The sequence below is a fragment of the Doryrhamphus excisus genome, chromosome 13 (genome assembly GCF_030265055.1).
Source record: "Doryrhamphus excisus isolate RoL2022-K1 chromosome 13, RoL_Dexc_1.0, whole genome shotgun sequence".
NCBI lineage: Eukaryota > Metazoa > Chordata > Actinopteri > Syngnathiformes > Syngnathidae > Doryrhamphus > Doryrhamphus excisus.
The window spans coordinates 226,007-243,198 of record NC_080478.1 but is presented as its reverse complement, the minus strand read 5'-3'; the positions used below and the strand labels follow the sequence as shown (position 1 = coordinate 243,198).

At 51.7% G+C, this 17,192-nt stretch overlaps 54 non-coding genes and 21 pseudogenes across 54 annotated transcripts; all 75 read left to right on the top strand.

Moving 5' to 3' along the window:
• Positions 1-53: 53 nt before the first annotated feature.
• LOC131099818 (5S ribosomal RNA) lies at positions 54-172 on the top strand. The gene has a single exon (XR_009118590.1). It is a non-coding gene; the product is annotated as a 5S ribosomal RNA (ribosomal RNA).
• Positions 173-284: 112 nt separating this feature from the next.
• Positions 285-403, top strand: LOC131142720 (5S ribosomal RNA). The gene has a single exon (XR_009132788.1). It is a non-coding gene; the product is annotated as a 5S ribosomal RNA (ribosomal RNA).
• A 112-nt stretch (positions 404-515) lies between these two features.
• Positions 516-634, top strand: LOC131142629 (5S ribosomal RNA). The gene has a single exon (XR_009132701.1). It is a non-coding gene; the product is annotated as a 5S ribosomal RNA (ribosomal RNA).
• Positions 635-746: 112 nt separating this feature from the next.
• LOC131098336 (5S ribosomal RNA) lies at positions 747-865 on the top strand. Its single transcript, XR_009117212.1, has one exon. It is a non-coding gene; the product is annotated as a 5S ribosomal RNA (ribosomal RNA).
• Positions 866-977: 112 nt separating this feature from the next.
• LOC131142887 (5S ribosomal RNA) lies at positions 978-1,096 on the top strand. The gene has a single exon (XR_009132949.1). It is a non-coding gene; the product is annotated as a 5S ribosomal RNA (ribosomal RNA).
• Positions 1,097-1,208: 112 nt separating this feature from the next.
• Positions 1,209-1,337, top strand: LOC131099711 (5S ribosomal RNA; annotated as a pseudogene).
• Positions 1,338-1,449: 112 nt separating this feature from the next.
• LOC131097507 (5S ribosomal RNA) lies at positions 1,450-1,568 on the top strand. Its single transcript, XR_009116409.1, has one exon. It is a non-coding gene; the product is annotated as a 5S ribosomal RNA (ribosomal RNA).
• Positions 1,569-1,680: 112 nt separating this feature from the next.
• Positions 1,681-1,799, top strand: LOC131142718 (5S ribosomal RNA). Its single transcript, XR_009132787.1, has one exon. It is a non-coding gene; the product is annotated as a 5S ribosomal RNA (ribosomal RNA).
• Positions 1,800-1,911: 112 nt separating this feature from the next.
• LOC131142628 (5S ribosomal RNA) lies at positions 1,912-2,030 on the top strand. Its single transcript, XR_009132700.1, has one exon. It is a non-coding gene; the product is annotated as a 5S ribosomal RNA (ribosomal RNA).
• A 112-nt stretch (positions 2,031-2,142) lies between these two features.
• Positions 2,143-2,261, top strand: LOC131099099 (5S ribosomal RNA). Its single transcript, XR_009117937.1, has one exon. It is a non-coding gene; the product is annotated as a 5S ribosomal RNA (ribosomal RNA).
• Positions 2,262-2,373: 112 nt separating this feature from the next.
• LOC131099536 (5S ribosomal RNA) lies at positions 2,374-2,492 on the top strand. The gene has a single exon (XR_009118362.1). It is a non-coding gene; the product is annotated as a 5S ribosomal RNA (ribosomal RNA).
• A 112-nt stretch (positions 2,493-2,604) lies between these two features.
• LOC131098534 (5S ribosomal RNA) lies at positions 2,605-2,723 on the top strand. The gene has a single exon (XR_009117402.1). It is a non-coding gene; the product is annotated as a 5S ribosomal RNA (ribosomal RNA).
• Positions 2,724-2,835: 112 nt separating this feature from the next.
• Positions 2,836-2,954, top strand: LOC131099285 (5S ribosomal RNA). Its single transcript, XR_009118119.1, has one exon. It is a non-coding gene; the product is annotated as a 5S ribosomal RNA (ribosomal RNA).
• Positions 2,955-3,066: 112 nt separating this feature from the next.
• On the top strand, positions 3,067-3,185 carry LOC131097683 (5S ribosomal RNA). Its single transcript, XR_009116579.1, has one exon. It is a non-coding gene; the product is annotated as a 5S ribosomal RNA (ribosomal RNA).
• Positions 3,186-3,297: 112 nt separating this feature from the next.
• Positions 3,298-3,406, top strand: LOC131141084 (5S ribosomal RNA; annotated as a pseudogene).
• A 112-nt stretch (positions 3,407-3,518) lies between these two features.
• On the top strand, positions 3,519-3,637 carry LOC131100048 (5S ribosomal RNA). The gene has a single exon (XR_009118815.1). It is a non-coding gene; the product is annotated as a 5S ribosomal RNA (ribosomal RNA).
• Positions 3,638-3,749: 112 nt separating this feature from the next.
• LOC131143000 (5S ribosomal RNA) lies at positions 3,750-3,868 on the top strand. The gene has a single exon (XR_009133057.1). It is a non-coding gene; the product is annotated as a 5S ribosomal RNA (ribosomal RNA).
• A 112-nt stretch (positions 3,869-3,980) lies between these two features.
• Positions 3,981-4,089, top strand: LOC131142119 (5S ribosomal RNA; annotated as a pseudogene).
• A 112-nt stretch (positions 4,090-4,201) lies between these two features.
• Positions 4,202-4,320, top strand: LOC131097619 (5S ribosomal RNA). Its single transcript, XR_009116516.1, has one exon. It is a non-coding gene; the product is annotated as a 5S ribosomal RNA (ribosomal RNA).
• A 112-nt stretch (positions 4,321-4,432) lies between these two features.
• LOC131142008 (5S ribosomal RNA) lies at positions 4,433-4,541 on the top strand (annotated as a pseudogene).
• Positions 4,542-4,653: 112 nt separating this feature from the next.
• Positions 4,654-4,772, top strand: LOC131098435 (5S ribosomal RNA). Its single transcript, XR_009117308.1, has one exon. It is a non-coding gene; the product is annotated as a 5S ribosomal RNA (ribosomal RNA).
• Positions 4,773-4,884: 112 nt separating this feature from the next.
• Positions 4,885-5,003, top strand: LOC131100072 (5S ribosomal RNA). Its single transcript, XR_009118839.1, has one exon. It is a non-coding gene; the product is annotated as a 5S ribosomal RNA (ribosomal RNA).
• A 112-nt stretch (positions 5,004-5,115) lies between these two features.
• LOC131101054 (5S ribosomal RNA) lies at positions 5,116-5,224 on the top strand (annotated as a pseudogene).
• A 112-nt stretch (positions 5,225-5,336) lies between these two features.
• LOC131098401 (5S ribosomal RNA) lies at positions 5,337-5,455 on the top strand. Its single transcript, XR_009117275.1, has one exon. It is a non-coding gene; the product is annotated as a 5S ribosomal RNA (ribosomal RNA).
• Positions 5,456-5,568: 113 nt separating this feature from the next.
• Positions 5,569-5,687, top strand: LOC131143325 (5S ribosomal RNA). Its single transcript, XR_009133376.1, has one exon. It is a non-coding gene; the product is annotated as a 5S ribosomal RNA (ribosomal RNA).
• A 112-nt stretch (positions 5,688-5,799) lies between these two features.
• LOC131097618 (5S ribosomal RNA) lies at positions 5,800-5,918 on the top strand. The gene has a single exon (XR_009116515.1). It is a non-coding gene; the product is annotated as a 5S ribosomal RNA (ribosomal RNA).
• Positions 5,919-6,030: 112 nt separating this feature from the next.
• On the top strand, positions 6,031-6,139 carry LOC131142007 (5S ribosomal RNA; annotated as a pseudogene).
• Positions 6,140-6,251: 112 nt separating this feature from the next.
• On the top strand, positions 6,252-6,370 carry LOC131097171 (5S ribosomal RNA). Its single transcript, XR_009116083.1, has one exon. It is a non-coding gene; the product is annotated as a 5S ribosomal RNA (ribosomal RNA).
• Positions 6,371-6,482: 112 nt separating this feature from the next.
• Positions 6,483-6,601, top strand: LOC131100071 (5S ribosomal RNA). The gene has a single exon (XR_009118838.1). It is a non-coding gene; the product is annotated as a 5S ribosomal RNA (ribosomal RNA).
• Positions 6,602-6,713: 112 nt separating this feature from the next.
• Positions 6,714-6,822, top strand: LOC131100401 (5S ribosomal RNA; annotated as a pseudogene).
• Positions 6,823-6,934: 112 nt separating this feature from the next.
• Positions 6,935-7,053, top strand: LOC131098399 (5S ribosomal RNA). The gene has a single exon (XR_009117273.1). It is a non-coding gene; the product is annotated as a 5S ribosomal RNA (ribosomal RNA).
• Positions 7,054-7,166: 113 nt separating this feature from the next.
• Positions 7,167-7,285, top strand: LOC131143324 (5S ribosomal RNA). Its single transcript, XR_009133375.1, has one exon. It is a non-coding gene; the product is annotated as a 5S ribosomal RNA (ribosomal RNA).
• A 112-nt stretch (positions 7,286-7,397) lies between these two features.
• On the top strand, positions 7,398-7,515 carry LOC131141535 (5S ribosomal RNA; annotated as a pseudogene).
• Positions 7,516-7,627: 112 nt separating this feature from the next.
• Positions 7,628-7,746, top strand: LOC131097506 (5S ribosomal RNA). The gene has a single exon (XR_009116408.1). It is a non-coding gene; the product is annotated as a 5S ribosomal RNA (ribosomal RNA).
• Positions 7,747-7,858: 112 nt separating this feature from the next.
• On the top strand, positions 7,859-7,977 carry LOC131142717 (5S ribosomal RNA). Its single transcript, XR_009132786.1, has one exon. It is a non-coding gene; the product is annotated as a 5S ribosomal RNA (ribosomal RNA).
• A 112-nt stretch (positions 7,978-8,089) lies between these two features.
• Positions 8,090-8,208, top strand: LOC131099659 (5S ribosomal RNA). The gene has a single exon (XR_009118482.1). It is a non-coding gene; the product is annotated as a 5S ribosomal RNA (ribosomal RNA).
• Positions 8,209-8,320: 112 nt separating this feature from the next.
• On the top strand, positions 8,321-8,439 carry LOC131101014 (5S ribosomal RNA). The gene has a single exon (XR_009119151.1). It is a non-coding gene; the product is annotated as a 5S ribosomal RNA (ribosomal RNA).
• A 112-nt stretch (positions 8,440-8,551) lies between these two features.
• LOC131100163 (5S ribosomal RNA) lies at positions 8,552-8,670 on the top strand. The gene has a single exon (XR_009118927.1). It is a non-coding gene; the product is annotated as a 5S ribosomal RNA (ribosomal RNA).
• A 112-nt stretch (positions 8,671-8,782) lies between these two features.
• On the top strand, positions 8,783-8,901 carry LOC131098533 (5S ribosomal RNA). The gene has a single exon (XR_009117401.1). It is a non-coding gene; the product is annotated as a 5S ribosomal RNA (ribosomal RNA).
• Positions 8,902-9,013: 112 nt separating this feature from the next.
• On the top strand, positions 9,014-9,122 carry LOC131141687 (5S ribosomal RNA; annotated as a pseudogene).
• A 112-nt stretch (positions 9,123-9,234) lies between these two features.
• On the top strand, positions 9,235-9,353 carry LOC131098083 (5S ribosomal RNA). Its single transcript, XR_009116964.1, has one exon. It is a non-coding gene; the product is annotated as a 5S ribosomal RNA (ribosomal RNA).
• A 112-nt stretch (positions 9,354-9,465) lies between these two features.
• LOC131142999 (5S ribosomal RNA) lies at positions 9,466-9,584 on the top strand. The gene has a single exon (XR_009133056.1). It is a non-coding gene; the product is annotated as a 5S ribosomal RNA (ribosomal RNA).
• Positions 9,585-9,696: 112 nt separating this feature from the next.
• Positions 9,697-9,805, top strand: LOC131142217 (5S ribosomal RNA; annotated as a pseudogene).
• A 112-nt stretch (positions 9,806-9,917) lies between these two features.
• Positions 9,918-10,036, top strand: LOC131099588 (5S ribosomal RNA). The gene has a single exon (XR_009118413.1). It is a non-coding gene; the product is annotated as a 5S ribosomal RNA (ribosomal RNA).
• A 112-nt stretch (positions 10,037-10,148) lies between these two features.
• LOC131142005 (5S ribosomal RNA) lies at positions 10,149-10,257 on the top strand (annotated as a pseudogene).
• A 112-nt stretch (positions 10,258-10,369) lies between these two features.
• Positions 10,370-10,488, top strand: LOC131097170 (5S ribosomal RNA). Its single transcript, XR_009116082.1, has one exon. It is a non-coding gene; the product is annotated as a 5S ribosomal RNA (ribosomal RNA).
• Positions 10,489-10,600: 112 nt separating this feature from the next.
• Positions 10,601-10,719, top strand: LOC131100070 (5S ribosomal RNA). Its single transcript, XR_009118837.1, has one exon. It is a non-coding gene; the product is annotated as a 5S ribosomal RNA (ribosomal RNA).
• Positions 10,720-10,831: 112 nt separating this feature from the next.
• Positions 10,832-10,950, top strand: LOC131143323 (5S ribosomal RNA). The gene has a single exon (XR_009133374.1). It is a non-coding gene; the product is annotated as a 5S ribosomal RNA (ribosomal RNA).
• Positions 10,951-11,062: 112 nt separating this feature from the next.
• On the top strand, positions 11,063-11,171 carry LOC131142481 (5S ribosomal RNA; annotated as a pseudogene).
• Positions 11,172-11,283: 112 nt separating this feature from the next.
• Positions 11,284-11,402, top strand: LOC131097682 (5S ribosomal RNA). The gene has a single exon (XR_009116578.1). It is a non-coding gene; the product is annotated as a 5S ribosomal RNA (ribosomal RNA).
• A 112-nt stretch (positions 11,403-11,514) lies between these two features.
• Positions 11,515-11,623, top strand: LOC131142106 (5S ribosomal RNA; annotated as a pseudogene).
• A 112-nt stretch (positions 11,624-11,735) lies between these two features.
• Positions 11,736-11,854, top strand: LOC131098938 (5S ribosomal RNA). Its single transcript, XR_009117783.1, has one exon. It is a non-coding gene; the product is annotated as a 5S ribosomal RNA (ribosomal RNA).
• A 112-nt stretch (positions 11,855-11,966) lies between these two features.
• LOC131143322 (5S ribosomal RNA) lies at positions 11,967-12,085 on the top strand. Its single transcript, XR_009133373.1, has one exon. It is a non-coding gene; the product is annotated as a 5S ribosomal RNA (ribosomal RNA).
• Positions 12,086-12,197: 112 nt separating this feature from the next.
• On the top strand, positions 12,198-12,306 carry LOC131141239 (5S ribosomal RNA; annotated as a pseudogene).
• A 112-nt stretch (positions 12,307-12,418) lies between these two features.
• Positions 12,419-12,537, top strand: LOC131142875 (5S ribosomal RNA). Its single transcript, XR_009132938.1, has one exon. It is a non-coding gene; the product is annotated as a 5S ribosomal RNA (ribosomal RNA).
• A 112-nt stretch (positions 12,538-12,649) lies between these two features.
• Positions 12,650-12,778, top strand: LOC131099710 (5S ribosomal RNA; annotated as a pseudogene).
• Positions 12,779-12,890: 112 nt separating this feature from the next.
• LOC131142716 (5S ribosomal RNA) lies at positions 12,891-13,009 on the top strand. The gene has a single exon (XR_009132785.1). It is a non-coding gene; the product is annotated as a 5S ribosomal RNA (ribosomal RNA).
• A 112-nt stretch (positions 13,010-13,121) lies between these two features.
• LOC131142627 (5S ribosomal RNA) lies at positions 13,122-13,240 on the top strand. Its single transcript, XR_009132699.1, has one exon. It is a non-coding gene; the product is annotated as a 5S ribosomal RNA (ribosomal RNA).
• A 112-nt stretch (positions 13,241-13,352) lies between these two features.
• LOC131099096 (5S ribosomal RNA) lies at positions 13,353-13,471 on the top strand. Its single transcript, XR_009117935.1, has one exon. It is a non-coding gene; the product is annotated as a 5S ribosomal RNA (ribosomal RNA).
• Positions 13,472-13,583: 112 nt separating this feature from the next.
• Positions 13,584-13,702, top strand: LOC131100122 (5S ribosomal RNA). Its single transcript, XR_009118888.1, has one exon. It is a non-coding gene; the product is annotated as a 5S ribosomal RNA (ribosomal RNA).
• A 112-nt stretch (positions 13,703-13,814) lies between these two features.
• On the top strand, positions 13,815-13,943 carry LOC131099709 (5S ribosomal RNA; annotated as a pseudogene).
• Positions 13,944-14,055: 112 nt separating this feature from the next.
• LOC131142715 (5S ribosomal RNA) lies at positions 14,056-14,174 on the top strand. The gene has a single exon (XR_009132784.1). It is a non-coding gene; the product is annotated as a 5S ribosomal RNA (ribosomal RNA).
• Positions 14,175-14,286: 112 nt separating this feature from the next.
• On the top strand, positions 14,287-14,405 carry LOC131142626 (5S ribosomal RNA). The gene has a single exon (XR_009132698.1). It is a non-coding gene; the product is annotated as a 5S ribosomal RNA (ribosomal RNA).
• A 112-nt stretch (positions 14,406-14,517) lies between these two features.
• LOC131099095 (5S ribosomal RNA) lies at positions 14,518-14,636 on the top strand. Its single transcript, XR_009117934.1, has one exon. It is a non-coding gene; the product is annotated as a 5S ribosomal RNA (ribosomal RNA).
• Positions 14,637-14,748: 112 nt separating this feature from the next.
• Positions 14,749-14,867, top strand: LOC131100121 (5S ribosomal RNA). The gene has a single exon (XR_009118887.1). It is a non-coding gene; the product is annotated as a 5S ribosomal RNA (ribosomal RNA).
• A 112-nt stretch (positions 14,868-14,979) lies between these two features.
• On the top strand, positions 14,980-15,098 carry LOC131098532 (5S ribosomal RNA). Its single transcript, XR_009117400.1, has one exon. It is a non-coding gene; the product is annotated as a 5S ribosomal RNA (ribosomal RNA).
• A 112-nt stretch (positions 15,099-15,210) lies between these two features.
• Positions 15,211-15,319, top strand: LOC131141180 (5S ribosomal RNA; annotated as a pseudogene).
• A 112-nt stretch (positions 15,320-15,431) lies between these two features.
• On the top strand, positions 15,432-15,550 carry LOC131099284 (5S ribosomal RNA). The gene has a single exon (XR_009118118.1). It is a non-coding gene; the product is annotated as a 5S ribosomal RNA (ribosomal RNA).
• Positions 15,551-15,662: 112 nt separating this feature from the next.
• Positions 15,663-15,771, top strand: LOC131141686 (5S ribosomal RNA; annotated as a pseudogene).
• A 112-nt stretch (positions 15,772-15,883) lies between these two features.
• Positions 15,884-16,002, top strand: LOC131143403 (5S ribosomal RNA). The gene has a single exon (XR_009133451.1). It is a non-coding gene; the product is annotated as a 5S ribosomal RNA (ribosomal RNA).
• Positions 16,003-16,114: 112 nt separating this feature from the next.
• Positions 16,115-16,223, top strand: LOC131101039 (5S ribosomal RNA; annotated as a pseudogene).
• Positions 16,224-16,335: 112 nt separating this feature from the next.
• On the top strand, positions 16,336-16,454 carry LOC131100136 (5S ribosomal RNA). Its single transcript, XR_009118901.1, has one exon. It is a non-coding gene; the product is annotated as a 5S ribosomal RNA (ribosomal RNA).
• Positions 16,455-16,566: 112 nt separating this feature from the next.
• Positions 16,567-16,675, top strand: LOC131142262 (5S ribosomal RNA; annotated as a pseudogene).
• Positions 16,676-16,787: 112 nt separating this feature from the next.
• LOC131100069 (5S ribosomal RNA) lies at positions 16,788-16,906 on the top strand. Its single transcript, XR_009118836.1, has one exon. It is a non-coding gene; the product is annotated as a 5S ribosomal RNA (ribosomal RNA).
• Positions 16,907-17,018: 112 nt separating this feature from the next.
• On the top strand, positions 17,019-17,127 carry LOC131100400 (5S ribosomal RNA; annotated as a pseudogene).
• Positions 17,128-17,192: the final 65 nt, after the last annotated feature.

Genomic DNA, 17,192 nt, shown 5'->3' with positions numbered 1-17,192 from the left:
GTCTAGTTTGGCCTGCGTCGCCTTCAAATAAGATTTTTTCAGTTGCCCTTAAAGCTTACGGCCATACTACCCCGAAAACGCCCGATCTCGTCCGATCTCGGAAGCTAAGCAGGGGCTGGCCTGGTTAGTACTTGGATCGGAGACCGCCTGGGAATACCAGGTGCTGTAAGCTTTTTATGGTTTCTGCTCTTGCCTGACAGCAGAGGGCGCTGTTTGACACTTTTTGCTGGAGTCTAGTTTGGCCTGCGTCGCCTTCAAATAAGATTTTTTCAGTTGCCCTTAAAGCTTACGGCCATACTACCCTGAAAACGCCCGATCTCGTCCGATCTCGGAAGCAAAGCAGGGGCGGGCCTGGTTAGTACTTGGATGGGAGACCGCCTGGGAATACCAGGTGCTGTAAGCTTTTTATGGTTTCTGCTCTTGCCTGACAGCAGAGGGCGCTGTTTGACACTTTTTGCTGGAGTCTAGTTTGGCCTGCGTCGCCTTCAAATAAGATTTTTTCAGTTGCCCTTTAAGCTTACGGCCATACTACCCTGAAAACGCCCGATCTCGTCCGATCTCGGAAGCTAAGCAGGGGCTGGCCTGGTTAGTACTTGGATGGGAGACCGCCTGGGAATACCAGGTGCTGTAAGCTTTTTATGGTTTCTGCTCTTGCCTGACAGCAGAGGGCGCTGTTTGACACTTTTTGCTGGAGTTTAGTTTGGCCTGCGTCGCCTTCAAATAGGATCTTTTCAGTTGCCTTGGCAGCTTACAGCCATACTACCCTGAAAACGCCCGATCTCATCCGATCTCGGAAGCTAAGCAGGGGCGGGCCTGGTTAGTACTTGGATGGGAGACCGCCTGGGAATACCAGGTGCTGTAAGCTTTTTATGGTTTCTGCTCTTGCCTGACAGCAAAGGGCACTGTTTGACAATTTTTGCCAGAGTCTAGTTTGGCCTGCGTCGCCTTCAAATAGGATCTTTTCAGTTGACCTGGCAGCTTACGGCCATACTACCCTGAAAACGCCCGATCTCGTCCGATCTCGGAAGCTAAGCAGGGGCGGGCCTGGTTAGTACTTGGATGGGAGACCGCCTGGGAATACCAGGTGCTGTAAGCTTTTTATGGTTTCTGCTCTTGCCTGACAGCAAAGGGCGCTGTTTGACACTTTTTGTCAGAGTCTAGTTTGGCCTGCGTCACCTTCAAATAGGATCTTTTCAGTTGACCTGGCAGTTTACAGCCATACTACCCTGAAAACGCCCGATCTCGTCCGATCTCGTCCGATCTCGGAAGCTAAGCAGGGGCGGGCCTGGTTAGTACTTGGATGGGAGACCGCCTGGGAATACCAGGTGCTGTAAGCTTTTTATGGTTTCTGCTCTTGCCTGACAGCAGAGGGCGCTGTTTTACACTTTTTGCTGGAGTCTAGTTTGGCCTGCGTCGCCTTCAAATAAGATTTTTTCAGTTGCCCTTAAAGCTTACGGCCATACTACCCCGAAAACGCCCGATCTCGTCCGATCTCGGAAGCTAAGCAGGGGCTGGCCTGGTTAGTACTTGGATGGGAGACCGCCTGGGAATACCAGGTGCTGTAAGCTTTTTATGGTTTCTGCTCTTGCCTGACAGCAGAGGGCGCTGTTTGACACTTTTTGCTGGAGTCTAGTTTGGCCTGCGTCGCCTTCAAATAAGATTTTTTCAGTTGCCCTTAAAGCTTACGGCCATACTACCCTGAAAACGCCCGATCTCGTCCGATCTCGGAAGCAAAGCAGGGGCGGGCCTGGTTAGTACTTGGATGGGAGACCGCCTGGGAATACCAGGTGCTGTAAGCTTTTTATGGTTTCTGCTCTTGCCTGACAGCAGAGGGCGCTGTTTGACACTTTTTGCTGGAGTCTAGTTTGGCCTGCGTCGCCTTCAAATAAGATTTTTTCAGTTGCCCTTTAAGCTTACGGCCATACTACCCTGAAAACGCCCGATCTCGTCCGATCTCGGAAGCTAAGCAGGGGCTGGCCTGGTTAGTACTTGGATGGGAGACCGCCTGGGAATACCAGGTGCTGTAAGCTTTTTATGGTTTCTGCTCTTGCCTGACAGCAGAGGGCGCTGTTTGACACTTTTTGCTGGAGTTTAGTTTGGCCTGCGTCGCCTTCAAATAGGATCTTTTCAGTTGCCTTGGCAGCTTACAGCCATACTACCCTGAAAACGCCCGATCTCATCCGATCTCGGAAGCTAAGCAGGGGCGGGCCTGGTTAGTACTTGGATGGGAAACCGCCTAGGAATACCAGGTGCTCTAAGCTTTTTATGGTTTCTGCTTTTGCCTGAAAGCAGAGGGCGCTGTTTGACACTTTTTGCTGGAGCCTAGTTTGGCCTGCGTCGCCTTCAAATAGGATCTTTTCAGTTGCCCTGGCAGCTTACGGCCATACTACCCTGAAAACGCCCGATATCGTCCGATCTCGGAAGCTAAGCAGGGGCGGGCCTGGTTAGTACTTGGATGAGAGACCGCCTGGGAATACCAGGTGCTGTAAGCCTTTTATAGTTTCGGCTCTTGCCTGACAGCAGAGGGCGCTGTTTGACACTTTTTGCTGGAGTCTAGTTTGGCCTGCGTCGCCTTCAAATAGGATCTTTTCAGTTGATCTGGCAGCTTACGGTCATACTACCCTGAAAATGCCCGATCTCGTCCGATCTCGTAAGCTAAACAGGGGTGGGCCTGGTTAGTACTTGGATGGGAGACCGCCTGGGAATACCAGGTGCTGTAAGCCTTTTATGGTTTCTGCTCTTGCCTGACAGCAGAGGGCGCTGTTTGACACTTTTTGCTGGAGTCTAGTTTGGCCTGCGTCACCTTCAAATAGGATCTTTTCAGTTCACCTGGCAGCTTACGGCCATACTATCCTGAAAAAGCCCGATCTCGTCCGATCTCGGAAGCTAAGCAGGGGCGGGCCTGGTTAGTACTTGGATGGGAGACCGCCTGGAAATACCAGGTGCTGTAAGCTTTATATGGTTTCTGCTCTTGCCTGACAGCAGAGGGCGCTGTTTGACACTTTTTGCTGGAGTCTAGTTTGGCCTGCGTCGCCTTCAAATAGGATCTTTTCAGTTGATCTGGCAGCTTACGGTCATACTACCCTGAAAACGCCCGATCTCGTCCGATCTCGTAAGCTAAACAGGGGTGGGCCTGGTTAGTACTTGGATGGGAGACCGCCTGGGAATACCAGGTGCTGTAAGCCTTTTATGGTTTCTGCTCATGCCTGACAGCAGAGGGCGCTGTTTGACACTTTTTGCTGGAGTCTAGTTTGGCCTGCGTCGCCTTCAAATAGGATCTTTTCAGTTGACCTGGCAGCTTACGGCCATACTACCCTGAAAACGCCCGATCTCGGAAGCTAAGCAGGGGCGGGCCTGGTTAGTACTTGGATGGGAGACCGCCTGGGAATACCAGGTGCTATAAGCTTTTTATGGTTTCTGCTCTTGCCTGACAGCAAAGGGCGCTGTTTGACACTTTTTGCCAGAGTCTAGTTTGGCCTGCGTCACCTTCAAATAGGATCTTTTCAGTTGACCTGGCAGCTTACGGCCATACTACCCTGAAAACGCCCGATCTCGTCTGATCTCGGAAACTAAGCAGGGGCGGGCCTGGTTAGTACTTGGATGGGAGACCGCCTGGGAATACTAGGTCCTGTAAGCTTTTTATGGTTTCTGCTCTTGCCTGACAGCAGAGGGCGCTGTTTGACACTTTTTGCTGGAGTCTAGTTTGGCCTGCGTCACCTTCAAATAGGATCTTTTCAGGTGACCTGGCAGCTTACGGCCATACTACCCTTAAAACGCCTGATCTCGTCCGATCTCGGAAGCTAAGCAGGGGAGGGCCTGGTTAGTACTTGGATGGGAGACCGCCTGGGAATACCAGGTGCTGTAAGCTTTTTATGGTTTCTGCTCTTGCCTGACAGCAGAGGGCGCTGTTTGACACTTTTTGCTGGAGTCTAGTTTGGCCTGCGTCACCTTCAAATAGGATCTTTTCAGTTCACCTGGCAGCTTACGGCCATACTACCCTGAAATCGCCCGATCTCGGAAGCTAAGCAGGGGCGGGCCTGGGTAGTACTTGGATGGGAGACAGCCTGGGAATACCAGGTGCTGTAAGCTTTTTATGGTTTCTGCTCTTGCCTGACAGCAAAGGGCGCTGTTTGACACTTTTTGCCAGAGTCTAGTTTGGCCTGCGTCGCCTTCAAATAGGATCTTTTCAGTTGATCTTGCAGCTTACGGCCATACTATCCTGAAAAAGCCCGATCTCGTCCGATCTCGGAAGCTAAGCAGGGGCGGGCCTGGTTAGTACTTGGATGGGAGACCGCCTGGGAATACCAGGTGCTGTAAGCCTTTTATGGTTTCTGCTCATGCCTGACAGCAGAGGGCGCTGTTTGACACTTTTTGCTGGAGTCTAGTTTGGCCTGCGTCGCCTTCAAATAGGATCTTTTCAGTTGACCTGGCAGCTTACGGCCAAACTACCCTGAAAACGCCCGATCTCGGACGCTAAGCAGGGGCGGGCCTGGTTAGTACTTGGATGGGAGACCGTCTGGGAATACCAGGTGCTGTAAGCTTTTTATGGTTTCTGCTCTTGCCTGACAGCAAAGGGCGCTGTTTGACACTTTTTGCCAGCGTCTAGTTTGGCCTGCGTCACCTTCAAATAGGATCTTTTCAGTTGACCTGGCAGCTTACGGCCATATTACCCTGAAAACGCCCGATCTCGTCAGATCTCGGAAGCTAAGCAGGGGCGGGCCTGGTTAGTACTTGGATGGGAGACCGCCTGGGAATACCAGGTGCTGAAAGCTTTTTATGGTTTCTGCTCTTGCCTGACAGCAGAGGGCGCTGTTTGACACTTTTTGCTGGAGTCTAGTTTGGCCTGCGTCACCTTCAAATAGGATCTTTTCAGTTGACCTGGCAGCTTACGGACATACTACCCTTAAAACGCCTGATCTCGTCCGATCTCGGAAGGTAAGCAGGGGCTGGCCTGGTTAGTACTTGGATGGGAGACCGCCTGGGAATACCAGGTGCTGTAAGCTTTTTATGGTTTCTGCTCTTGCCTGACAGCAGAGGGCGCTGTTTGACACTTTTTGCTGGAGTCTAGTTTGGCCTGCGTCACCTTCAAATAGGATCTTTTCATTTCACCTGGCAGCTTACGGCCATACTACCCTGAAAATGCCCGATCTCGGAAGCTAAGCAGGGGCGGGCCTGGTTAGTACTTGGATGGGAGACCGCCTGGGAATACCAGGTGCTGTAAGCTTTTTATGGTTTCTGCTCTTGCCTGACAGCAAAGGGCGCTGTTTGACACTTTTTGCCAGAGTCTAGTTTGGCCTGCGTCACCTTCAAATAGGATCTTTTCAGTTGACCTGGCAGCTTACGGCCATACTACCCTGAAAACGCCAGATCTCGTCCGATCTTGGAAGCTAAGCAGGGGCGGGCCTGGTTAGTACTTGGATGGGAGACCGCCTGGGAATACCAGGTGCTGTAAGCTTTTTTATGGTTTCTGCTCTTGCCTGACAGCAGAGGGCGCTGTTTGACACTTTTTGCTGGAGTCTAGTTTGGCCTGCGTCACCTTCAAATAGGATCTTTTCAGTTGACCTGGCAGCTTACGGCCATACTACCCTTAAAACGCCTGATCTCGTCCGATCTCGGAAGCTAAGCAGGGGCGGGCCTGGTTAGTACTTGGATGGGAGACCGCCTGGGAATACCAGGTGCTGTAAGCTTTTGATGGTTTCTGCTCTTGCCTGACAGCAAAGGGCGCTGTTTGACACTTTTTGCCAGAGTCTAGTTTGGCCTGCGTCGCCTTCAAATAGGATCTTTTCAGTTGATCTTGCAGCTTACGGCCATACTATCCTGAAAAAGCCCGATCTCGTCCGATCTCGGAAGCTAAGCAGGGGCGGGCCTGGTTAGTACTTGGATGGGAGACCGCCTGGGAATACCAGGTGCTGTAAGCCTTTTATGGTTTCTGCTCATGCCTGACAGCAGAGGGCGCTGTTTGACACTTTTTGCTGGAGTCTAGTTTGGCCTGCGTCGCCTTCAAATAGGATCTTTTCAGTTGACCTGGCAGCTTACGGCCAAACTACCCTGAAAACGCCCGATCTCGGACGCTAAGCAGGGGCGGGCCTGGTTAGTACTTGGATGGGAGACCGTCTGGGAATACCAGGTGCTGTAAGCTTTTTATGGTTTCTGCTCTTGCCTGACAGCAAAGGGCGCTGTTTGACACTTTTTGCCAGCGTCTAGTTTGGCCTGCGTCACCTTCAAATAGGATCTTTTCAGTTGACCTGGCAGCTTACGGCCATACTACCCTGAAAACGCCCGATCTCGTCAGATCTCGGAAGCTAAGCAGGGGCGGGCCTGGTTAGTACTTGGATGGGAGACCGCCTGGGAATACCAGGTGCTGAAAGCTTTTTATGGTTTCTGCTCTTGCCTGACAGCAGAGGGCGCTGTTTGACACTTTTTGCTGGAGTCTAGTTTGGCCTGCGTCACCTTCAAATAGGATCTTTTCAGTTGACCTGGCAGCTTACGGACATACTACCCTTAAAACGCCTGATCTCGTCCGATCTCGGAAGGTAAGCAGGGGCTGGCCTGGTTAGTACTTGGATGGGAGACCGCCTGGGAATACCAGGTGCTGTAAGCTTTTTATGGTTTCTGCTCTTGCCTGACAGCAGAGGGCGCTGTTTGACACTTTTTGCTGGAGTCTAGTTTGGCCTGCGTCACCTTCAAATAGGATCTTTTCATTTCACCTGGCAGCTTACGGCCATACTACCCTGAAAACGCCCGATCTCGGAAGCTAAGCAGGGGCGGGCCTGGTTAGTACTTGGATGGGAGACCGCCTGGGAATACCAGGTGCTGTAAGCTTTTTATGGTTTCTGCTCTTGCCTGACAGCAAAGGGCGCTGTTTGACACTTTTTGCCAGAGTCTAGTTTGGCCTGCGTCACCTTCAAATAGGATCTTTTCAGTTGACCTGGCAGCTTACGGCCATACTACCCTGAAAACGCCAGATCTCGTCCGATCTTGGAAGCTAAGCAGGGGCGGGCCTGGTTAGTACTTGGATGGGAGACCGCCTGGGAATACCAGGTGCTGTAAGCTTTTTTATGGTTTCTGCTCTTGCCTGACAGCAGAGGGCGCTGTTTGACACTTTTTGCTGGAGTCTAGTTTGGCCTGCGTCACCTTCAAATAGGATCTTTTCAGTTGACCTGGCAGCTTACGGCCATACTACCCTTAAAACGCCTGATCTCGTCCGATCTCGGAAGCTAAGCAGGGGCGGGCCTGGTTAGTACTTGGATGGGAGACCGCCTGGGAATACCAGGTGCTGTAAGCTTTTGATGGTTTCTGCTCTTGCCTGACAGCAAAGGGCGCTGTTTGACACTTTTTGCCAGAGTCTAGTTTGGCCTGCGTCGCCTTCAAATAGGATCTTTTCAGTTGACCTGGCAGTTTACAGCCATACTGCCCGATCTCGTCCGATCTCGTCCGATCTCGGAAGCTAAGCAGGGGCGGGCCTGGTTAGTACTTGGATGGGAGACCGCCTGGGAATACCAGGTGCTGTAAGCGTTTTATGGTTTCTGCTCTTGCCTGACAGCAGAGGGCGCTGTTTTACACTTTTTGCTGGAGACTAGTTTGGCCTGCGTCGCCTTCAAATAAGATTTTTTCAGTTGCCCTTAAAGCTTACGGCCATACTACCCCGAAAACGCCCGATCTCGTCCGATCTCGGAAGCTAAGCAGGGGCTGGCCTGGTTAGTACTTGGATGGGAGACCGCCTGGGAATACCAGGTGCTGTAAGCTTTTTATGGTTTCTGCTCTTGCCTGACAGCAGAGGGCGCTGTTTGACACTTTTTGCTGGAGTCTAGTTTGGCCTGCGTCGCCTTCACATAAGATTTTTTCAGTTGCCCTTAAAGCTTACGGCCATACTACCCTGAAAACGCCCGATCTCGTCCGATCTCGGAAGCAAAGCAGGGGCGGGCCTGGTTAGTACTTGGATGGGAGACCGCCTGGGAATACCAGGTGCTGTAAGCTTTTTATGGTTTCTGCTCTTGCCTGACAGCAGAGGGCGCTGTTTGACACTTTTTGCTGGAGTCTAGTTTGGCCTGCGTCGCCTTCAAATAAGATTTTTTCAGTTGCCCTTAAAGCTTACGGCCATACTACCCTGAAAACGCCCGATCTCGTCCGATCTCGGAAGCTAAGCAGGGCCTGGCCTGGTTAGTACTTGGATGGGAGACCGCCTGGGAATACCAGGTGCTGTAAGCTTTTTATGGTTTCTGCTCTTGCCTGACAGCAGAGGGCGCTGTTTGACACTTTTTGCTGGAGTTTAGTTTGGCCTGCGTCGCCTTCAAATAGGATCTTTTCAGTTGCCTTGGCAGCTTACAGCCATACTACCCTGAAAACGCCCGATCTCATCCGATCTCGGAAGCTAAGCAGGGGCGGGCCTGGTTAGTACTTGGATGGGAGACCGCCTAGGAATACCAGGTGCTGTAAGCTTTTTATGGTTTCTGCTTTTGCCTGAAAGCAGAGGGCGCTGTTTGACACTTTTTGCTGGAGTCTAGTTTGGCCTGCGTCGCCTTCAAATAGGATCTTTTCAGTTGCCCTGGCAGCTTACGGCCTTACTACCCTGAAAACGCCCGATATCGTCCGATCTCGGAAGCTAAGCAGGGGCGGGCCTGGTTAGTACTTGGATGAGAGACCGCCTGGGAATACCAGGTGCTGTAAGCCTTTTATGGTTTCTGCTCTTGCCTGACATCAGAGGGCGCTGTTTGACACTTTTTGCTGGAGTCTAGTTTGGCCTGCGTCGCCTTCAAATAGGATCTTTTCAGTTGATCTGGCAGCTTACGGTCATACTACCCTGAAAATGCCCGATCTCGTCCGATCTCGTAAGCTAAACAGGGGTGGGCCTGGTTAGTACTTGGATGGGAGACCGCCTGGGAATACCAGGTGCTGTAAGCCTTTTATGGTTTCTGCTCTTGCCTGACAGCAGAGGGCGCTGTTTGACACTTTTTGCTGGAGTCTAGTTTGGCCTGCGTCACCTTCAAATAGGATCTTTTCAGTTCACCTGGCAGCTTACGGCCATACTACCCTGAAAACGCCCGATCTCGGACGCTAAGCAGGGGCGGGCCTGGTTAGTACTTGGATGGGAGACCGCCTGGGAATACCAGGAGCTGTAAGCTTTTTATGGTTTCTGCTCTTGCCTGACAGCAAAGGGCGCTGTTTGACACTTTTTGCCAGAGTCTAGTTTGGCCTGCGTCACCTTCAAATAGGATCTTTTCAGTTGACCTGGCAGCTTATGGCCATACTACCCTGAAAACGCCCGATCTCGTCTGATCTCGGAAACTAAGCAGGGGCGGGCCTGGTTAGTACTTGGATGGGAGACCGCCTGGGAATACCAGGTGCTGTAAGCTTTTTATGGTTTCTGCTCTTGCCTGACAGCAGAGGGCGCTGTTTGACACTTTTTGCTGGAGTCTAGTTTGGCCTGCGTCACCTTCAAATAGGATCTTTTCAGTGGACCTGGCAGCTTACGGCCATACTACCCTTAAAACGCCTGATCTCGTCCGATCTCGGAAGCTAAGCAGGGGAGGGCCTGGTTAGTACTTGGATGGGAGACCGCCTGGGAATACCAGGTGCTGTAAGCTTTTTATGGTTTCTGCTCTTGCCTGACAGCAGAGGGCGCTGTTTGACACTTTTTGCTGGAGTCTAGTTTGGCCTGCGTCACCTTCAAATAGGATCTTTTCAGTTCACCTGGCAGCTTACGGCCATACTACCCTGAAATCGCCCGATCTCGGAAGCTAAGCAGGGGCGGGCCTGGTTAGTACTTGGATGGGAGACAGCCTGGGAATACCAGGTGCTGTAAGCTTTTTATGGTTTCTGCTCTTGCCTGACAGCAAAGGGCGCTGTTTGACACTTTTTGCCAGAGTCTAGTTTGGCCTGCGTCGCCTTCAAATAGGATCTTTTCAGTTGATCTTGCAGCTTACGGCCATACTATCCTGAAAAAGCCCAATCTCGTCCGATCTCGGAAGCTAAGCAGGGGCGGGCCTGGTTAGTACTTGGATGGGAGACCGCCTGGGAATACCAGGTGCTGTAAGCCTTTTATGGTTTCTGCTCATGCCTGACAGCAGAGGGCGCTGTTTGACACTTTTTGCTGGAGTCTAGTTTGGCCTGCGTCGCCTTCAAATAGGATCTTTTCAGTTGACCTGGCAGCTTACGGCCAAACTACCCTGAAAACGCCCGATCTCGGACGCTAAGCAGGGGCGGGCCTGGTTAGTACTTGGATGGGAGACCGTCTGGGAATACCAGGTGCTGTAAGCTTTTTATGGTTTCTGCTCTTGCCTGACAGCAAAGGGCGCTGTTTGACACTTTTTGCCAGAGTCTAGTTTGGCCTGCGTCACCTTCAAATAGGATCTTTTCAGTTGACCTGGCAGCTTACGGCCATACTACCCTGAAAACGCCCGATCTCGTCAGATCTCGGAAGCTAAGCAGGGGCGGGCCTGGTTAGTACTTGGATGGGAGACCGCCTGGGAATACCAGGTGCTGAAAGCTTTTTATGGTTTCTGCTCTTGCCTGACAGCAGAGGGCGCTGTTTGACACTTTTTGCTGGAGTCTAGTTTGGCCTGCGTCACCTTCAAATAGGATCTTTTCAGTTGACCTGGCAGCTTACGGACATACTACCCTTAAAACGCCTGATCTCGTCCGATCTCGGAAGGTAAGCAGGGGCTGGCCTGGTTAGTACTTGGATGGGAGACCGCCTGGGAATACCAGGTGCTGTAAGCTTTTTATGGTTTCTGCTCTTGCCTGACAGCAGAGGGCGCTGTTTGACACTTTTTGCTGGAGTCTAGTTTGGCCTGCGTCACCTTCAAATAGGATCTTTTCAGTTGACCTGGCAGCTTACGGCCATACTACCCTTAAAACGCCTGATCTCGTCCGATCTCGGAAGCTAAGCAGGGGCGGGCCTGGTTAGTACTTGGATGGGAGACCGCCTGGGAATACCAGGTGCTGTAAGCTTTTGATGGTTTCTGCTCTTGCCTGACAGCAAAGGGCGCTGTTTGACACTTTTTGCCAGAGTCTAGTTTGGCCTGCGTCGCCTTCAAATAGGATCTTTTCAGTTGATCTTGCAGCTTACGGCCATACTATCCTGAAAAAGCCTGATCTCGGAAGCTAAGCAGGGGCGGGCCTGGTTAGTACTTGGATGGGAGACCGCCTGGGAATACCAGGTGCTGTAAGATTTATATGGTTTCTGCTCTTGCCTGATAGCAGAGGGCGCTGTTTGACACTTTTTGCTGGAGTCTAGTTTGGCCTGCGTCGCCTTCAAATAGGATCTTTTCAGTTGATCTGGCAGCTTACGGTCATACTACCCTGAAAACGCCCGATCTCGTCCGATCTCGTAAGCTAAACAGGGGTGGGCCTGGTTAGTACTTGGATGGGAGACCGCCTGGGAATACCAGGTGCTGTAAGCCTTTTATGGTTTCTGCTCATGCCTGACAGCAGAGGGCGCTGTTTGACACTTTTTGCTGGAGTCTAGTTTGGCCTGCGTCGCCTTCAAATAGGATCTTTTCAGTTGACCTGGCAGCTTACGGCCATACTACCCTGAAAACGCCCGATCTCGGAAGCTAAGCAGGGGCGGGCCTGGTTAATACTTGGATGGGAGACCTCCTGGGAATACCAGGTGCTATAAGCTTTTTATGGTTTCTGCTCTTGCCTGACAGCAAAGGGCGCTGTTTGACACTTTTTGCCAGAGTCTAGTTTGGCCTGCGTCACCTTCAAATAGGATCTTTTCAGTTGACCTGGCAGCTTACGGCCATACTACCCTGAAAACGCCCGATCTTGTCTGATCTCGGAAACTAAGCAGGGGCGGGCCTGGTTAGTACTTGGATGGGAGACCGCCTGGGAATACCAGGTGCTGTAAGCTTTTTATGGTTTCTGCTCTTGCCTGACAGCAGAGGGCGCTGTTTGACACTTTTTGCTGGAGTCTAGTTTGGCCTGCGTCACCTTCAAATAGGATCTTTTCAGGGGACCTGGCAGCTTACGGCCATACTACCCTTAAAACGCCTGATCTCGTCCGATCTCGGAAGCTAAGCAGGGGCGGGCCTGGTTAGTACTTGGATGGGAGACCGCCTGGGAATACCAGGTGCTGTAAGCTTTTTATGGTTTCTGCTCTTGCCTGACAGCAGAGGGCGCTGTTTGACACTTTTTGCTGGAGTCTAGTTTGGCCTGCGTCACCTTCAAATAGGATCTTTTCAGTTCACCTGGCAGCTTACGGCCATACTACCCTGAAAACGCCCGATCTCGGAAGCTAAGAAGGGGCGGGCCTGGTTAGTACTTGGATGGGAGACCGCCTGGGAATACCAGGTGCTGTAAGCTTTTTATGGTTTCTGCTCTTGCCTGACAGCAAAGGGCGCTGTTTGACAATTTTTGCCAGAGTCTAGTTTGGCCTGCGTCGCCTTCAAATAGGATCTTTTCAGTTGACCTGGCAGCTTACGGCCATACTACCCTGAAAACGCCCGATCTCGTCCGATCTCGGAAGCTAAGCAGGGGCGGGCCTGGTTAGTACTTGGATGGGAGACCGCCTGGGAATACCAGGTGCTGTAAGCTTTTTATGGTTTCTGCTCTTGCCTGACAGCAAAGGGCGCTGTTTGACACTTTTTGTCAGAGTCTAGTTTGGCCTGCGTCACCTTCAAATAGGATCTTTTCAGTTGACCTGGCAGTTTACAGCCATACTACCCTGAAAACGCCCGATCTCGTCCGATCTCGTCCGATCTCGGAAGCTAAGCAGGGGCGGGCCTGGTTAGTACTTGGATGGGAGACCGCCTGGGAATACCAGGTGCTGTAAGCTTTTTATGGTTTCTGCTCTTGCCTGACAGCAGAGGGCGCTGTTTGACACTTTTTGCTGGAGTCTAGTTTGGCCTGCGTCGCCTTCAAATAAGATTTTTTCAGTTGCCCTTAAAGCTTACGGCCATACTACCCTGAAAACGCCCGATCTCGTCCGATCTCGGAAGCAAAGCAGGGGCGGGCCTGGTTAGTACTTGGATGGGAGACCGCCTGGGAATACCAGGTGCTGTAAGCTTTTTATGGTTTCTGCTCTTGCCTGACAGCAGAGGGCGCTGTTTGACACTTTTTGCTGGAGTCTAGTTTGGCCTGCGTCGCCTTCAAATAAGATTTTTTCAGTTGCCCTTAAAGCTTACGGCCATACTACCCTGAAAACGCCCGATCTCGTCCGATCTCGGAAGCTAAGCAGGGGCTGGCCTGGTTAGTACTTGGATGGGAGACCGCCTGGGAATACCAGGTGCTGTAAGCTTTTTATGGTTTCTGCTCTTGCCTGACAGCAGAGGGCGCTGTTTGACACTTTTTGCTGGAGTTTAGTTTGGCCTGCGTCGCCTTCAAATAGGATCTTTTCAGTTGCCTTGGCAGCTTACAGCCATACTACCCTGAAAACGCCCGATCTCATCCGATCTCGGAAGCTAAGCAGGGGCGGGCCTGGTTAGTACTTGGATGGGAAACCGCCTAGGAATACCAGGTGCTCTAAGCTTTTTATGGTTTCTGCTTTTGCCTGAAAGCAGAGGGCGCTGTTTGACACTTTTTGCTGGAGTCTAGTTTGGCCTGCGTCGCCTTCAAATAGGATCTTTTCAGTTGCCCTGGCAGCTTACGGCCATACTACCCTGAAAACGCCCGATATCGTCCGATCTCGGAAGCTAAGCAGGGGCGGGCCTGTTTAGTACTTGGATGAGAGACCGCCTGGGAATACCAGGTGCTGTAAGCCTTTTATGGTTTCGGCTCTTGCCTGACAGCAGAGGGCGCTGTTTGACACTTTTTGCTGGAGTCTAGTTTGGCCTGCGTCACCTTCAAATAGGATCTTTTCAGTTGACCTGGCAGTTTACAGCCATACTACCCTGAAAACGCCCGATCTCGTCCGATCTCGTCCGATCTCGGAAGCTAAGCAGGGGCGGGCCTGGTTAGTACTTGGATGGGAGACCGCCTGGGAATACCAGGTGCTGTAAGCTTTTTATGGTTTCTGCTCTTGCCTGACAGCAGAGGGCGCTGTTTGACACTTTTTGCTGGAGTCTAGTTTGGCCTGCGTCGCCTTCAAATAAGATTTTTTCAGTTGCCCTTAAAGCTTACGGCCATACTACCCTGAAAACGCCCGATCTCGTCCGATCTCGGAAGCAAAGCAGGGGCGGGCCTGGTTAGTACTTGGATGGGAGACCGCCTGGGAATACCAGGTGCTGTAAGCTTTTTATGGTTTCTGCTCTTGCCTGACAGCAGAGGGCGCTGTTTGACACTTTTTGCTGGAGTCTAGTTTGGCCTGCGTCGCCTTCAAATAAGATTTTTTCAGTTGCCCTTAAAGCTTACGGCCATACTACCCTGAAAACGCCCGATCTCGTCCGATCTCGGAAGCTAAGCAGGGGCTGGCCTGGTTAGTACTTGGATGGGAGACCGCCTGGGAATACCAGGTGCTGTAAGCTTTTTATGGTTTCTGCTCTTGCCTGACAGCAGAGGGCGCTGTTTGACACTTTTTGCTGGAGTTTAGTTTGGCCTGCGTCGCCTTCAAATAGGATCTTTTCAGTTGCCTTGGCAGCTTACAGCCATACTACCCTGAAAACGCCCGATCTCATCCGATCTCGGAAGCTAAGCAGGGGCGGGCCTGGTTAGTACTTGGATGGGAAACCGCCTAGGAATACCAGGTGCTCTAAGCTTTTTATGGTTTCTGCTTTTGCCTGAAAGCAGAGGGCGCTGTTTGACACTTTTTGCTGGAGTCTAGTTTGGCCTGCGTCGCCTTCAAATAGGATCTTTTCAGTTGCCCTGGCAGCTTACGGCCATACTACCCTGAAAACGCCCGATATCGTCCGATCTCGGAAGCTAAGCAGGGGCGGGCCTGTTTAGTACTTGGATGAGAGACCGCCTGGGAATACCAGGTGCTGTAAGCCTTTTATGGTTTCGGCTCTTGCCTGACAGCAGAGGGCGCTGTTTGACACTTTTTGCTGGAGTCTAGTTTGGCCTGCGTCGCCTTCAAATAGGATCTTTTCAGTTGATCTGGCAGCTTACGGTCATACTACCCTGAAAATGCCCGATCTCGTCCGATCTCGTAAGCTAAACAGGGGTGGGCCTGGTTAGTACTTGGATGGGAGACCGCCTGGGAATACCAGGTGCTGTAAGCCTTTTATGGTTTCTGCTCTTGCCTGACAGCAGAGGGCGCTGTTTGACACTTTTTGCTGGAGTCTAGTTTGGCCTGCGTCACCTTCAAATAGGATCTTTTCAGTTCACCTGGCAGCTTACGGCCATACTACCCTGAAAAAGCCCGATCTCGGAAGCTAAGCAGGGGCGGGCCTGGTTAGTACTTGGATGGGAGACCGCCTGGGAATACCAGGTGCTGTAAGCTTTTTATGGTTTCTGCTCTTGCCTGACAGCAAAGGGCGCTGTTTGACACTTTTTGCCAGAGTCTAGTTTGGCCTGCGTCGCCTTCAAATAGGATCTTTTCAGTTGATCTGGCAGCTTACGGCCATACTATCCTGAAAAAGCCCGATCTCGTCCGATCTCGGAAGCTAAGCAGGGGCGGGCCTGGTTAGTACTTGGATGGGAGACCGCCTGGAAATACCAGGTGCTGTAAGCTTTATATGGTTTCTGCTCTTGCCTGACAGCAGAGGGCGCTGTTTGACACTTTTTGCTGGAGTCTAGTTTGGCCTGCGTCACCTTCAAATAGGATCTTTTCAGTTGATCTGGCAGCTTACGGCCATACTACCCTGAAAACGCCCGATCTCGGACGCTAAGCAGGGGCGGGCCTGGTTAGTACTTGGATGGGAGACCGCCTGGGAATACCAGGAGCTGTAAGCTTTTTATGGTTTCTGCTCTTGCCTGACAGCAAAGGGCGCTGTTTGACACTTTTTGCCAGAGTCTAGTTTGGCCTGCGTCACCTTCAAATAGGATCTTTTCAGTTGACCTGGCAGCTTATGGCCATACTACCCTGAAAACGCCCGATCTCGTCTGATCTCGGAAACTAAGCAGGGTCGGGCCTGGATAGTACTTGGATGGGAGACCGCCTGGGAATACCAGGTGCTGTAAGCTTTTTATGGTTTCTGCTCTTGCCTGACAGCAGAGGGTGATGTTTGACACTTTTTGCTGGAGTCTAGTTTGGCCTGCGTCACCTTCAAATAGGATCTTTTCAGTTCACCTGGCAGCTTACGGCCATACTACCCTGAAATCGCCCGATCTCGGAAGCTAAGCAGGGGCGGGCCTGGTTAGTACTTGGATGGGAGACCGCCTGGGAATACCAGGTGCTGTAAGCTTTTTATGGTTTCTGCTCTTGCCTGACAGCAAAGGGCGCTGTTTGACACTTTTTGCCAGAGTCTAGTTTGGCCTGCGTCGCCTTCAAATAGGATCTTTTCAGTTGATCTTGCAGCTTACGGCCATACTATCCTGAAAAAGCCCGATCTTGTCCGATCTCGGAAGCTAAGCAGGGGCGGGCCTGGTTAGTACGTGGATGGGAGACCGCCTGGGAATACCAGGTGCTGTAAGCCTTTTATGGTTTCTGCTCATGCCTGACAGCAGAGGGCGCTGTTTGACACTTTTTGCTGGAGTCTAGTTTGGCCTGCGTCGCCTTCAAATAGGATCTTTTCAGTTGACCTGGCAGCTTACGGCCAAACTACCCTTAAAACGCCCGATCTCGGACGCTAAGCAGGGGCGGGCCTGGTTAGTACTTGGATGGGAGACCGTCTGGGAATACCAGGTGCTGTAAGCTTTTTATGGTTTCTGCTCTTGCCTGACAGCAGAGGGCGCTGTTTGACACTTTTTGCTGGAGTCTAGTTTGGCCTGCGTCACCTTCAAATAGGATCTTTTCAGTTGACCTGGCAGCTTACGGACATACTACCCTTAAAACGCCTGATCTCGTCCGATCTCGGAAGGTAAGCAGGGGCTGGCCTGGTTAGTACTTGGATGGGAGACCGCCTGGGAATACCAGGTGCTGTAAGCTTTTTATGGTTTCTGCTCTTGCCTGACAGCAGAGGGCGCTGTTTGACACTTTTTGCTGGAGTCTAGTTTGGCCTGCGTCACCTTCAAATAGGATCTTTTCAGTTCACCTGGCAGCTTACGGCCATACTACCCTGAAAACGCCCGATCTCGGAAGCTAAGCAGGGGCGGGCCTGGTTAGTACTTGGATGGGAGACCGCCTGGGAATACCAGGTGCTGTAAGCTTTTTATGGTTTCTGCTCTTGCCTGACAGCAAAGGGCGCTGTTTGACACTTTTTGCCAGAGTCTAG